We start from the raw sequence: 13,064 nt of genomic DNA, 5'->3' as shown, positions 1-13,064 counted from the left end.
AGTCATTGAGTACCATAAGTCTATTCAAAGTTGTAGCTAAAGTATTCCCTTCTGAGTTTGTAGCAAATATGGAATCCATTCGAAAGTATGTGCCTCAAAATCCAAACCAGCCTGTTGATCTTATTCCCAATCCTAGATATTTTAATCTTTCAATCTATCTATTTAAGGACCTATTGAACTAGATATTTCAAACCCTATCCCTCACCCTAATTGGACAAAGATTTCAAAACCTAGAAATGAATTTTGAGATATTTCATAACCCACTCTAGTCCGGCCAATAGCAGTTCCAAACTTGCTCGTGCTAAAAATTGCACCAACCGAAGTGCAATTCCAATAGTGAAGTCTCTACTAGTGGCTAATTTATGCCCATCTTTCTCCTTCTACTAATTCTTAGTTCTTTTCAAATAGGGAGCCAAGAAAAAACACCAATCTCTATAGTCATTGTTTTGTTCTGTGTTGAAGATTCACATTGATTGGGTGGCTTAAGAGTTGAGAGAAACATTCACTACATTAGAAAACTAATCCCTTGAACAATAATTTATACAACATAGTACATCATCTTCAAAAACATTGTATAATGACAAAAAATGCATGTTATCTCACAAGAATGGTTATAGAAATAAATTTTGATGCTTTTAATCTTACAAGAAGATAAACTATTGAGGAGACAAGGACCATTCAATAATCTCCACTGCTATAAATCCCCTAAAATTAGGTTTAACACATGATATTGCTACCCACTAGCTAACATTTTTAATGAAAGTTGAAACACTTTTAATGGAATTTGCTACCCAAGGCTCTCGCAAATTGCAACTATTGCAGAATGGAACAATTTAATTAGGTATGCATTTTTTCAAAGTTATATCTAACTACATATGATACAACAATAAATATGATATAAAAAAATACTAATGATGAAAAGAGAAGTCTTCCATGCAATTGTCCAAAAAGCAGGCCTTCATCCCAAATCCACCCATCCATTCCTAACCCATTCTAATGGTCTATCCTTTCTTTTGATCTCTAGTTGCATTAATGTCTTTGAAAACTCCACCCATTCTTCCAAATGTTTAGTTTCATGGGTGTAACAAATCCCAAAGGCCAACTTCTCAATTTATGATGCCTTTTTTATAAAGCCCCACTCCTTATGATTTCAGTCTCCACACTAGTTTAAGAATCATCATTCTTATGGTTTCAAGCATTTCACCATAAGAATTGAGTCCACACGGAAGGAATATAGCAACTAGCACCTAATATCATCCTGCATGCAAGTCACAAGGGAAATGTCACCATTGAAAAGTCATTGTGCATGACACTACCACATATGCATGACACGATAGGAGAGTAGAGAACTCTGCATGATGCCAAAGGACAAATCTCTCTTGTAGAAAACCATCCACCCACCTTAGAGGCACTGGCTGCAACACCTATAGAGATGGAATGGAACAACAATCAATTTATCTTTGTGTCAGTTGAATAAAAACAATTATAATTATTACAAATTGTGAGAGCCTTAATAAGAGCCAATAGGAAATTTGTAATTTTTGTTTTTAAATGATTATAAAATGGTAACAAATATAAAATATCATAGCGAGGGGATTTAAGTCCAATTATTTTTTCTTTAATCAAATAGAAATTCAGAATATTTAATCTATAAAAATAAAAAATCAATTTTAATTATTTAAATAATAATAATAATAAAATTAAATTAAATAAACTTCGGATATCGAGGAGAAAATGATTAATTCAAGATTCATTTAATATATAGTCAACTACCTTTTATAGTAAGTCCAGATGATAAGGAACATATGTTTTTTTGATTGAAATGTGTTAAGATGACTGCTGAACAGATCATTTATTTTTCGTTTTTTAATAAAAAATATTTTTGTTTATAAAGGGCAATTACCTTAACATTGATATGCCAAAGAGAAGATGGTGTGTTATTTGAACTTTTTTTCCATAATTTTTATCATTATTATCTATAATTTATTTTTAAATAAACTTTTTAACTTTTTCTCCATAATTTTTATCATAATTATCTATAACTTATTTTTAAATAAACTTGTTACTAAGATTTGATTCATCAATATTTATATAAAATTATTATAATTAGTTATAAATTTTTAGTATGTTTAATTATAAGTTTTATAATAAACAAATTTCATTTACATAGTCTTTTTAGTGTTTTGTGTTTTACAATAGTAATGGAATTTTTTATTATAAAAAGTGACTATCTATTATGTGGGAAAGTAATGGATTTTTCTTTATAAAAAAGTGACTATTCACACTGTAGAAAAATATATGGAGCATAGAGAATTCAGATTATTAAATAAGTTTATTTTCTATTATAAATAAGGATGGAACTTATATATGATTATTATTTTTCTTATTTAATTTGGTTTTTGAAAATAACATTCTTGATAAACTAGTTACATAGTGCTCAGCAAAAACACACATATTTAAACTCTAGAAAGGGATCTCTCTATTCCATTTTGGAGTTTGAAGAAATTCCTAATAAAAACCTATCTCCAAAAATTTCCTTATATGTAAAGAACAAGTTATGGATACCCATACCTATGCCCCTTCTTGCATCATTTTCCATGCATATTCTATTGGATGTCTTTCCCAAGGGGGTTGTTTGTTCTTGTTAGTAGAGGTCATTTTTGCATGAAAAACTAATCTTTTCCATTTCCTTGCAATTATTTTTTATTTTACTATGTCAATTATCTATATCAATTTAGTCGTTCTCTTGTTTTACTTCAAGCAGTTGAGATTCTTCCTATGTTTCTTAAGAGATCATAAGTTAGATGTCTTGTTGTTTTGCTTCTTTAGCATGAGTTACTTCAATGATTGGTACAACACTCTCATCCTTTTTTCTTTCCTATGTAATTTCAACTATAAAGATGTTTCCTAAAACTTGGAAATAATTGTGGCTAGAAGGGTCAAATTTGGAAGTACTCTAGATCCTTGGTTGTGTGGGCTTTTTTTTTCTTAGTGTTTCTCATAAATCAGAATTGATGATGCCCGTCCTAAGTGTAGTGCTCAATTTCTATAAAGGGTGGAAGAGTCTTATTGAATATTTGACTTTGGAGGAGGGTCAAATTAAGGGCAATGCCGTATAAAATGTCCATAGACATTGGACACCTTGCATTGAAAGAGAAACTATTTGTAATTTAACACTCAATGAAAAACCATGTAACCCAACTAGCAAAGGATGATGCCTAAGAGACCTTGTTCAATGCTACTTGAAAAACATCTCTTGGTTCTATTAAATCAACGAACTTCCCTAAATTATTCTCAATATCCCAAAAAGGTAGAATTGTCCCAAATAACGGAGACAAACCCAAACCAAAATTGGGAAAAAATTCTTTGATGGAATAAAGTCCAAGGTTTAATGGTTGATGTTTAGTCGTGATAACCCATGAAATGTGTTGTAGATTAAAAGAAGGTTGCAAGTATATTTTTGATAACCAAACATTGATTAATAGCAATACGACATTACTCAAAATTAAAGTTTAAAACGTGATCTAGAATAGAGGTCACAAACATGGCATTCTATGGAAAATAACAATAAGAAATCTAGAAACACAACAACTATTGTTTTTCAAAATCACCAAATAGTGTCATTACCGACACAAATTGCTAACTGATGGATCACACATTTTTGGAAAGGAAATTGAAAATTTTGATAAAAAACACGCCAATGTCTTAAAATGTATATGGTCGCGACTCGCAACAATCTCTATCGAATATGCTTCTTTTCTTCTCAATATTCTACCATATGTTTGTGTTCTTCTCAATATTAAATTCAAAGCTTAGGGACAGGTAGAGGGAAAACGTGTAAAAAGGATAACCTAACTAACCCACCTAACTATATCGACCTATCACATGGGATTTCGTTTCACATTAATTTTCAACTATTTTGCTTTTTCGTTTCACATTAATTTTCAACTATTTTGCTTGAAGATATAGTTGGTTAGAAAAAGGTATAAAACATACCAGTACATATTGAATCAAAAGTAGGAAAGAAATCTAAACTTCTATGGTTTGATATCTACAAATACCTCACAAGGAAAAGGAATTTAGAAATCTAACACCATCAAAAGATGTGACTTCATAAAAATGAGTGGTGGAGATCATGTGAAGAGTAATCGTATGGAAGAGTGATATAAGTTGAACCAAGTTACTTATAATATTATTTTAATTCATGTAAATTAATTACAATTCTATTTTAATGTAAACCATATTTCTAAAATTGACGCGTTAACGAGTTTACGAATTTAATATTTCATGTGAATATATAGAAATTCATAAATAAAATAAAATAAATAAAAACAGGGAACCATTAAACAATTATTTACAAGCTACCTTGTTATCCATAACTCTTTTGAGAGTATTATTTTATTCTCCATCCTCATGATATTTACCCATTTTATATAAAGATGTGGTATCACCTAATGGATCTCAGGCATGTAAGAGAATGTCATTTGAATTAAATTTCGAAGGTTGAAATTTACTACTATTAGTATTAAATTACTAGTTGTTGGTGTTTATTTAACTTTTATCTATTTTTATTTAGGGGTATTTCATTAAAAATCTCACATATTTAATAATTTAAAAGAAGTATGTTTTTATGGAATAAAAGAAAAAAATAGGTAATTATAAATATTAACCCTAATAAAATTATGAATAATTTTTAATTTGGACTTAATTGTTATTATTCAAGGTGGAATTTTCATGAGGGCTTCACGAGATGAACTTTTGACATATCATGTGCATTTGTGGCATATTAAACAATGCCCCTAATTTGACTACATATTGGAAAATACCTCTAAAAATCACATTAATTAACCCCCTAACAATATGAACCCAATACACCTTCTCAATTTTAAAAACCCCTACTTTCACTAGATATTATAACTATCCATTTTTTCATTAACATTTTTTATACCCCTTTATATTTTTTCAGCAACTTGGAGCTCTATTTTTTATACCTACTAATATAAAATCCCTTTACTCCCTAATATATGCTCAATACATTATGTCATTTTTCCTCAATATATATCCCCCAATGTGAATGCACGTGGTATAGTATTTCTCCCCTAGTGAAGCCCCCTGTGGGACTTTTCAGGTAGGAAAATAATGGAATCATAAATTAACCAAAATTCTTAGTTTCTACAAGGAACATGGACGCAAAAAGTTGACAAAGGAAGATAATAGAAACACCAAGAAAAATAGTAGAACATGATATAATAACCTTATGGAGAGTGGTCATTATTATATATACAAACTATTCTTTATATGTTATTATTACACATAATATCACATATTTATATAAGTTAGACCTTCAAATAGCTCAACTATCTTAGTTAAACAATTTACTTAGTTCAAATAATATCTCAACCACGCCTTAAGCTAAGCGCTAACTAATAACTTATTAACTAAATAATTCACTTATAGATTACAATGAACCAATAGATTCTATGATGAGGAATATCACATATTGAGCACAAAAAAAGAAAGTGTTAACATCTCCAACACCCTCCCTTAATGATTGCTTGTCTTGATCTTTTTCATGGTTGACTCTTCATCAACATCTTTATCCATTTTGAAATCTTGTATATTGAGCCCCATCACAACCATCCATATCAAGTTATACTTCGACTTGATCCCTTAAAGATATAGTTTCTTTAGACTACTAAATCAACTTCATGTCTGTAATGAACTACTAGCCATTCTATTGGCATACTTTTGTATCATAAAATATATGGTCATCCATTTTACTCACCATTTATCTAAGAAAGTAGTTTAGATAATGAAAGTACTCAAATCAATCTCACACCATGACTTCATTATCTGATTTTAGACATTCATCGTCACTTATTTAAAATAATAATAGTAATTATTATTATTATTATTATTATTATTATTATTATTAATACATAATTACTTCATGAGAAGATGATTTCACCACCTTCACATCTTTACACCAACATGCACATATAAAAAAAATGTGAATAAAGAACAAGAAATCTAAATATTTAAAGATTGTTGTCAAAATTCACATAGATTCACCCTCCATCAAATCATGAAGAAAATTTAAATTCTAATTAAAATATGCAATGGATTCCATTATTACTATTCACCCATATCCTCAATGATTCTTTATTTGTTGCACTCTCTTTCACATGCCCAAATTTTTTTCTTATATGCAAAATTGATAGCAAATGGCAAGTGAACTATTGGGAAGCTCTACATCATCTTGCATGTGGATCAAAAAACAATGATATGATGACTTCTTAATATGGTAAACCTAAAACAATGATTACCCAAAAGAGAGGAGAAAAATGAATAATAGTTGTATCTTTTCTTCAAATCCCCTTAGAAATGACATAGTGATGCATTAAATAATGATTCTACAAGGTAACTTTAATTACAGTTCATGACAAACACCAACACACAACACCAGACTATCACAGACAAACAATTCACATACAAAACAATATGATAACACCAACATTTTACTCTCTATGCTAATTAAATCGTAAATATTTATAAATGGTTAATGCTTACATCTTGCACATTCTCTTAGACCCTCCCATGAGGAATTCAAGCTATATTAGCTCTAATATCGAGATAAAATTGTGAAAAGTAAAAATTATTATTACATACAATATCCCATGTTTATACAATAAGTTAGGCCTTAAAATAATTTAACTTTCTTAGCTATACAATATCACATGTTTATACAATAAGTTAAGCCTTAAAATAGTTTAACTTTCTTAGTTAAACCATATATTTAATTAGAAAAATATCTCAAACATACCTAAAACTAAAAACTAATTAACAACTTTTTAACTAAATAACATATACTACGTAACTAATACATGAAATATCACATCTTAAACACAAAATAAGTAAAAATTAATATCTCCAATAACTAAAATATAAAGTTAGTTAGAAAAACATATAAAGAATATAATTATACGTATACAAATATATCCTAAATAAAAAATTTGAAAGAATTCTTATAAATACCTCTCAAACAAAAAGGAGGAAATCTAACGCTATCCCAAAATGTGAATTCATAAAAATGAGTGGTGGACATATGATCAGAATAGTAATTGTATAGAAGATATGATATAAGTTGAATCAAGTTAATTATAATATCGTATTATTTTAATTTAATCAAGTTAATTACAACCTGATTTTAACGTAAATCAAATTTTTAATATTGATGTTGTAATGAATCCAATACTTCAGGTATATGTATAGAAGTCCATGAACAAAATAAACAAATTGAAACCATGGAGCAAACAAATAGTTATTTACAATTCCTTTGGTATGCACAACTCCTTTGAGTGCATTATTTTATGCCATCTCTTTATGATATATAATCATTTTATATAAAAATGTGGTATGTACTCATGGATTTCCTGCATGTAGTAGAATGTCATGTGAATTAAATTTCGAATATCGTCATTCACTATTAAATCAATAGTTGTTATGGTTGATTATCCAACTTCTATTTATTTTTAGTTAGTGGTACCCCATTTTTTATAAATGGTAGATGTTTGTAACTTATTAATTATAAATTGTAGATGTTTGTAATTTATTAATTTAAAAGATAGGTAAATTTTTAAATGGTTTTTAAAATAAGGTTGTATAGCTAACATTTTTTATTGGTTAGTTTAATAAAATATTTTAATGTTATGATAGATTGTATGTATTCCAAATAATAATAAAATTGTAAAATGAATTATATGAATATTTGTTTAACCTCTTTTTTATTAATTTTTTTAAATTTAATTAAACATGTTTTTGATAGATAAAGGTTATATATATATATATATATATATATATATATATATATATATATATATATATATATATATAATTGACATTGAAGAAAATGATAACAAGTAAATAATTATTTATTTAATATTGAAGGATGACAATTTTTTTGTATAATGCTCATATTATAGTACACATGTCATGTCATTAGAGTATAGATTGATATAATGAGAGCTGTACAAATTGAATACCTGTTATTTTCATATTTCTTTTCAAATTTATATTTTTTAAATTATTTTTTTGTAAATTAAAAAATAAAACACATAAGGAAATATTGAAGGAGCGGCGATGGCAAGGAGCTTAGGGTCACGGGTTAGGGTTTGAAGCAGGTTTGCCCTGGCAAGCCTGCTACAACACCAGCAGGCAGGGGATACAACAGACCCTGACGACAGCACACCACAACAGATCGTAGAACGAGACAGAGGGAGGCAGGCGAGGTCTGACGAAGGCATGATGAGCCTGGAAGGGGGGGCGCGATCCCCTCCTATAAGAATGTGACAGCAGGAGAAGCAAGCAGAAATGGGACTAACAGAAATCAGGGAAAAAGGAGCAAAGACACACTAGTCATGGGAGCGCGATGGCAAGCTGGTCTCGGAGGCAAATGCTTGCCCAGAGCAGCAAAAAAACCTAGGTTTGTCATTCCCAATAATAAACTGGAGGAATACAGGGGTTCATGAAAGATCACGCATTGATCTATAAATTCATAGGGCCTGGCCTACAGAGAAAGAACTGGTTAAATGGATCCAACAACGTTGGCAACCAAAAGGTCACATAGATCTAAAACTAGGAGCGAAAGGATTCTTTTCAGTAGTATTTTCTAACCTAGCAGACAAAGAGAAGGTATTTGAGGAGGGGCCCTATTTCTTCAATAATGCTGGCTTATTCATGTGACACTAGGAAGAGTGTTATAACCTGGATCAGGAAAAAATGTTGGCGGCGCCAATCTGGGTTCGACTGTTTGGCCTCCCAATGGATTTCTGGGACCCAGAAATCCTGGAAGGAATAGGAAATTCGATTGGAACCTTCGTCAAGGTGGTGGACACAACAAGAAAAGGAAGGTACACTTCTTATGCCCGGATATGTGTTTACATGAACATAACAGAACCTCTCCTTGACTGCATAGAAGTAGAATATCATGATGAAATATGGCAACAACCATTGGATTATGAGCACATACCGTTCAGGTGTAGGAGATGCCATGAATATGGGCACCTATTCAGATCTTGCCCCCAGAACATCCCAGAGAACACTCAGGGAAACAAGAAGGAGGAAGGATTGAGTAAGGAAATGGAAGGAGGCTTTCAGGAGGTCCACAGAAGAAAAAGGAATCAAAAACCGCCGGGTATCCATAAGAGTCCTCAAAAAGAGAAGGAGCAGGAAAACCAAAACAAATTCGTTGTGCTACAAGAGGAGGAAATGGAAGAGGTACTTGTGGAGAGCAGTGAAGAACCAGCTGAGCCAAAATAGAAAGAAAAAGGGAAACAACAGGAACAGATAAAAATAGTGGAAGAAAAAGAAGGGGAAATAAACAGAGAGAAAACAGAGCAAATCCAGATGGAGATAGACCCATAGAAAGAAAATTTTAGCGAAGAGGAACAAGTAATGAAGAGACTACTGCAGGAGTGGAGACACTTGGATGAGAGGTTCATCCCAGAAGACCAAAAACAACTATACAAAGAAATGTTTCAACAATACAAAATAAAACGAGGAACAATAGTGATAAATCAACCAGAGCATCTTGGATCACAGGGTGGACAAGGTCCAGAAACGGGAGCATCAGGTAAAGGAGGAAAAAAAGGGGTAGAAAATCCATGAGTGAATCCATCCAAATGGTGGAAGAAATGCTCGTTAACTCAGGGAGAATGTTATGAAACCAGCTCAAGAAAAAGATAAAAAAGATAGATCAACGCCTTAAAATTCAGCCTCTTCGAGGGGGCAACCTCCTTTACATTACATAAATGAACAATTCTTGGATTATTCAAATGACAAAACCTCCTTTCTATATATAGGAGTCTAAGGAGTCACAATATAACCCATCCGACCTAACAATAATAATATAAAGCCACAAAAATAACAATAGAGGGATTCTATGGGGCACAGTAATAACAATATGGGGACAATAGGGGCACAACAATATTAATAAGGGGTACAACTACAATAGTAATGGGGTAATCACTAGTATTATAGGGACCCAACATGCCCCTCTCCTTCAAAAAATTGTTGTCCTCAACACTTGAGTAGTTCTGGATGCTTCTGTATAAAATTCTCATCCTCCCATGTGGAATCTTCAACAGATAAGTTCTTCCACTTGATAAGATAGTTTGAAATTGATCGATTTCGTAGCTATCGAGTTCTTGTTTCTGTGACTTCTTCTGGTTCCAATATAATTGTTCCTTCCTCGTCAAGTTATGGCAATATTGTTTGAACTGGGAGATTATCGCCTATAACCTTATTTAAACATGAAACATGGAAAACTGGGTGCAATCGAGAAGCTGCAGGAAGCTCCAATTTGTATGCCATAGTACCAATTTTTTGCAACACCTTGTACGGACCATAATACTTTGGTGATAATTTATTATCCTTCTTAGCTTGCTTGAGGGACATTTGCTTATATGGTTGTAGCCGTAGGAATACCCAATCACCTACATCAAAGCTTCTTTCGCTGCGATGTTGATCTGCCTGTTGTTTCATTCTATTATGTGCCAACACGAGGTTATCCTTTAAGAGTTGGAGGACTTATTGTTCATGTTCGATGTGATGTTCCATTGCTTGAACCTTAGAATTTTCTCTTAAATATGATGTGATGGATGGTGGCTGATACCCATAAAGTGCCATAAATGGGGTCATTTTTGTTGCTGTATGGAAGGAAGTGTTATACCACCATTCAACCAGAGGCAACCATTTGACCCATTGTGTCTGTTTATCATATACAAAGCAACGAAGATATCCTTCCAAATATTTGTTTACTATCTCAGTTTGCCCATCAGATTGAGGATGATAAGATGAGCTATGAACTAACTGAGTACCAAGACAAGAAAATAATTTTGTCCAAAAATTTCCAGTGAAAATGGGATCTCTGTCACTTACAATACTCTTTGGGTTTCCATGTAGCTTTTGAATTGTTTCCATAAATGTAGTAGAAATTGTACTGGCTTTAAATGGATGTGATAATGCACAAAAGTGTGCATACTTGGTAAGTTTGTCAACTACCACCATGATGACACTCTTTCCCTCAGACTTGGGTAAACCTGTGATAAAATCCATTGAAACCTCCTCCCAACGTTGGCTTGGAATGGATAAAGGTTGTAATAGACCCGGTGTCTTAATTGTTTCAACTTTATTTTGTTGGCAAACCAAACATTCTGCCACAAACTTTTGAATATCTGATTTAAGGCCATCCCAAAAAAATTCCTTCTTAACCCTGTGGTAAGTTTTTAAAAATCCCGAGTGCCCTCCTAAGGGAGAAGTGTGTAATTCCATAAGAATCTTTTGTTTTAGCTAGGAATTCTTACAGAGGTATAAGTGATCTTTGTACCATAACGAATCATTTTGCCAGCTAAATGTATCTGACGTACTGGAATCTTGTTGTAACTTTCGAATAAGTTCCCACACTTCTTCGTCATTCTTCCATTCCTCCCTTGCTTCGTTTATCCAATCTGGTTGGATAATAGAAATGGCGCACAACAATGCTTCCACATCCTCATCCTTTCTTGAGAGTGCATCTACCACCACATTTTGCTTCCCTTTTTTGTAGATGATTTCAAAGTCATAACCCAACATCTTTGTGACCCACTTTTGTTGCTCTTCAGAGGATAATCTTTGTTCTAAAAAGTATTTAAGGCTATCATGATCCGTTTTTACCTTGAAGTGTCTTCCCATTAGGTAGGGTCGCCATTTCTTAAGTGCATGGAGTATTGCCAACATTTCCTTCTCATAAATAGCTTTGTGTAAAAACTTTCCCTTGATTGGACGACTTTCAAAAGCAATGGGTCTTTCATCTTGCATTAAAACAGCACCAATTCCATTTCCTGAAGCATCACATTCCACAATAAAGGTTTTTGTGAAGTCCGGTGTAGCTAAGACAGGTGCTTGGCACATTGCCTCTTTAAGATGTTCGAAGGCCTTTGTTGCTTCTGGAGTCCATGAAAATGCATCTTTCTTCAATAATGTTGTTAGAGGTGCTGCTATTCTCCCATAATTCTTAACAAACTTGCGATAATACCCTGTCAGCCCGAGAAATCCTCGCAGATGTTTTATGGATGTGGGGATTTTCCATTCCTTAATGGCTTTAATTTTGCTAGGGTCTACCTTAACTCCTTCATGAGATACAATATGACGCAGATATTCCACCTCTTGTACTCCAAAGAAACATTTGGATCTTTTTGCATATAATTGTTTCTCCTCCAATAGTTGTAGCACCCTGTCAACATGTTCAACATGATCCTTCCAAGACTTGTTGTAGATTAGTATATCATCAAAAAATACTAACACAAATTTTCTAAGGAATGGTTTGAAAATTGAATTCATCAAACCTTGAAATGTTGAGGGTGCATTGGTAAGGCCAAAAGGCATGACCAAAAATTCATAATGACCCTCATGAGTTCTAAATGCTATTTTCGAAATGTCTTCAGTCTTCATTCTGATTTGGTGATATCCTGAACGAAGATCCAACTTGGTGAAGTAAATTGATCCATGCAATTCATCCAGTAATTCATCAATGACAGGAATGGGAAACTTATCTTTAATAGTGAGCTTGTTGAGCTCCCTATAATCTGGACACATGCGCCATGATCCATCCCTCTTGTGCACCAATACTACTGGAGCAGAGAAAGAACTTTGACTCAGTTGAATTATACCAGCCTCTAGCATTTCTGCAACCATACGTTCAATTTCACTCTTTTGGGCATAGGAATATCTGTACGGCCTGATGTTTGGAGGAACACTTCCTGGAATCAGATGAATAACATGATCATGATCACGAATAGGTGGGAGACCTTTGGGAGTCTCAAATACCTTGGAATGATTGTCCAAGACTTTTTGGAGATCTGGAGAAATAGATGATTCCAATGTGGAAACATCTAGCGAACATAATTGTGAAATTACACCTTTTTGTTCCTTTTTTAGAAGCTTTGTCATACCGTTAGAGCTGATTATCCTTCTTGGTTTCCCTACAATACCCCTTAATTCAACTTCCTTTCCTTCCACAGAAAATT

The sequence above is a fragment of the Pinus tabuliformis genome, chromosome 4_2 (assembly GCF_031772625.1).
Source record: "Pinus tabuliformis cultivar Carrire ecotype Pingquan chromosome 4_2, CPIR1, whole genome shotgun sequence".
In the NCBI taxonomy this organism is placed as follows: Eukaryota; Viridiplantae; Streptophyta; class Pinopsida; order Pinales; family Pinaceae; genus Pinus; species Pinus tabuliformis.
The sequence above is the reverse complement of the archived record's forward strand: the minus strand, read 5'-3'. Positions refer to the sequence as shown.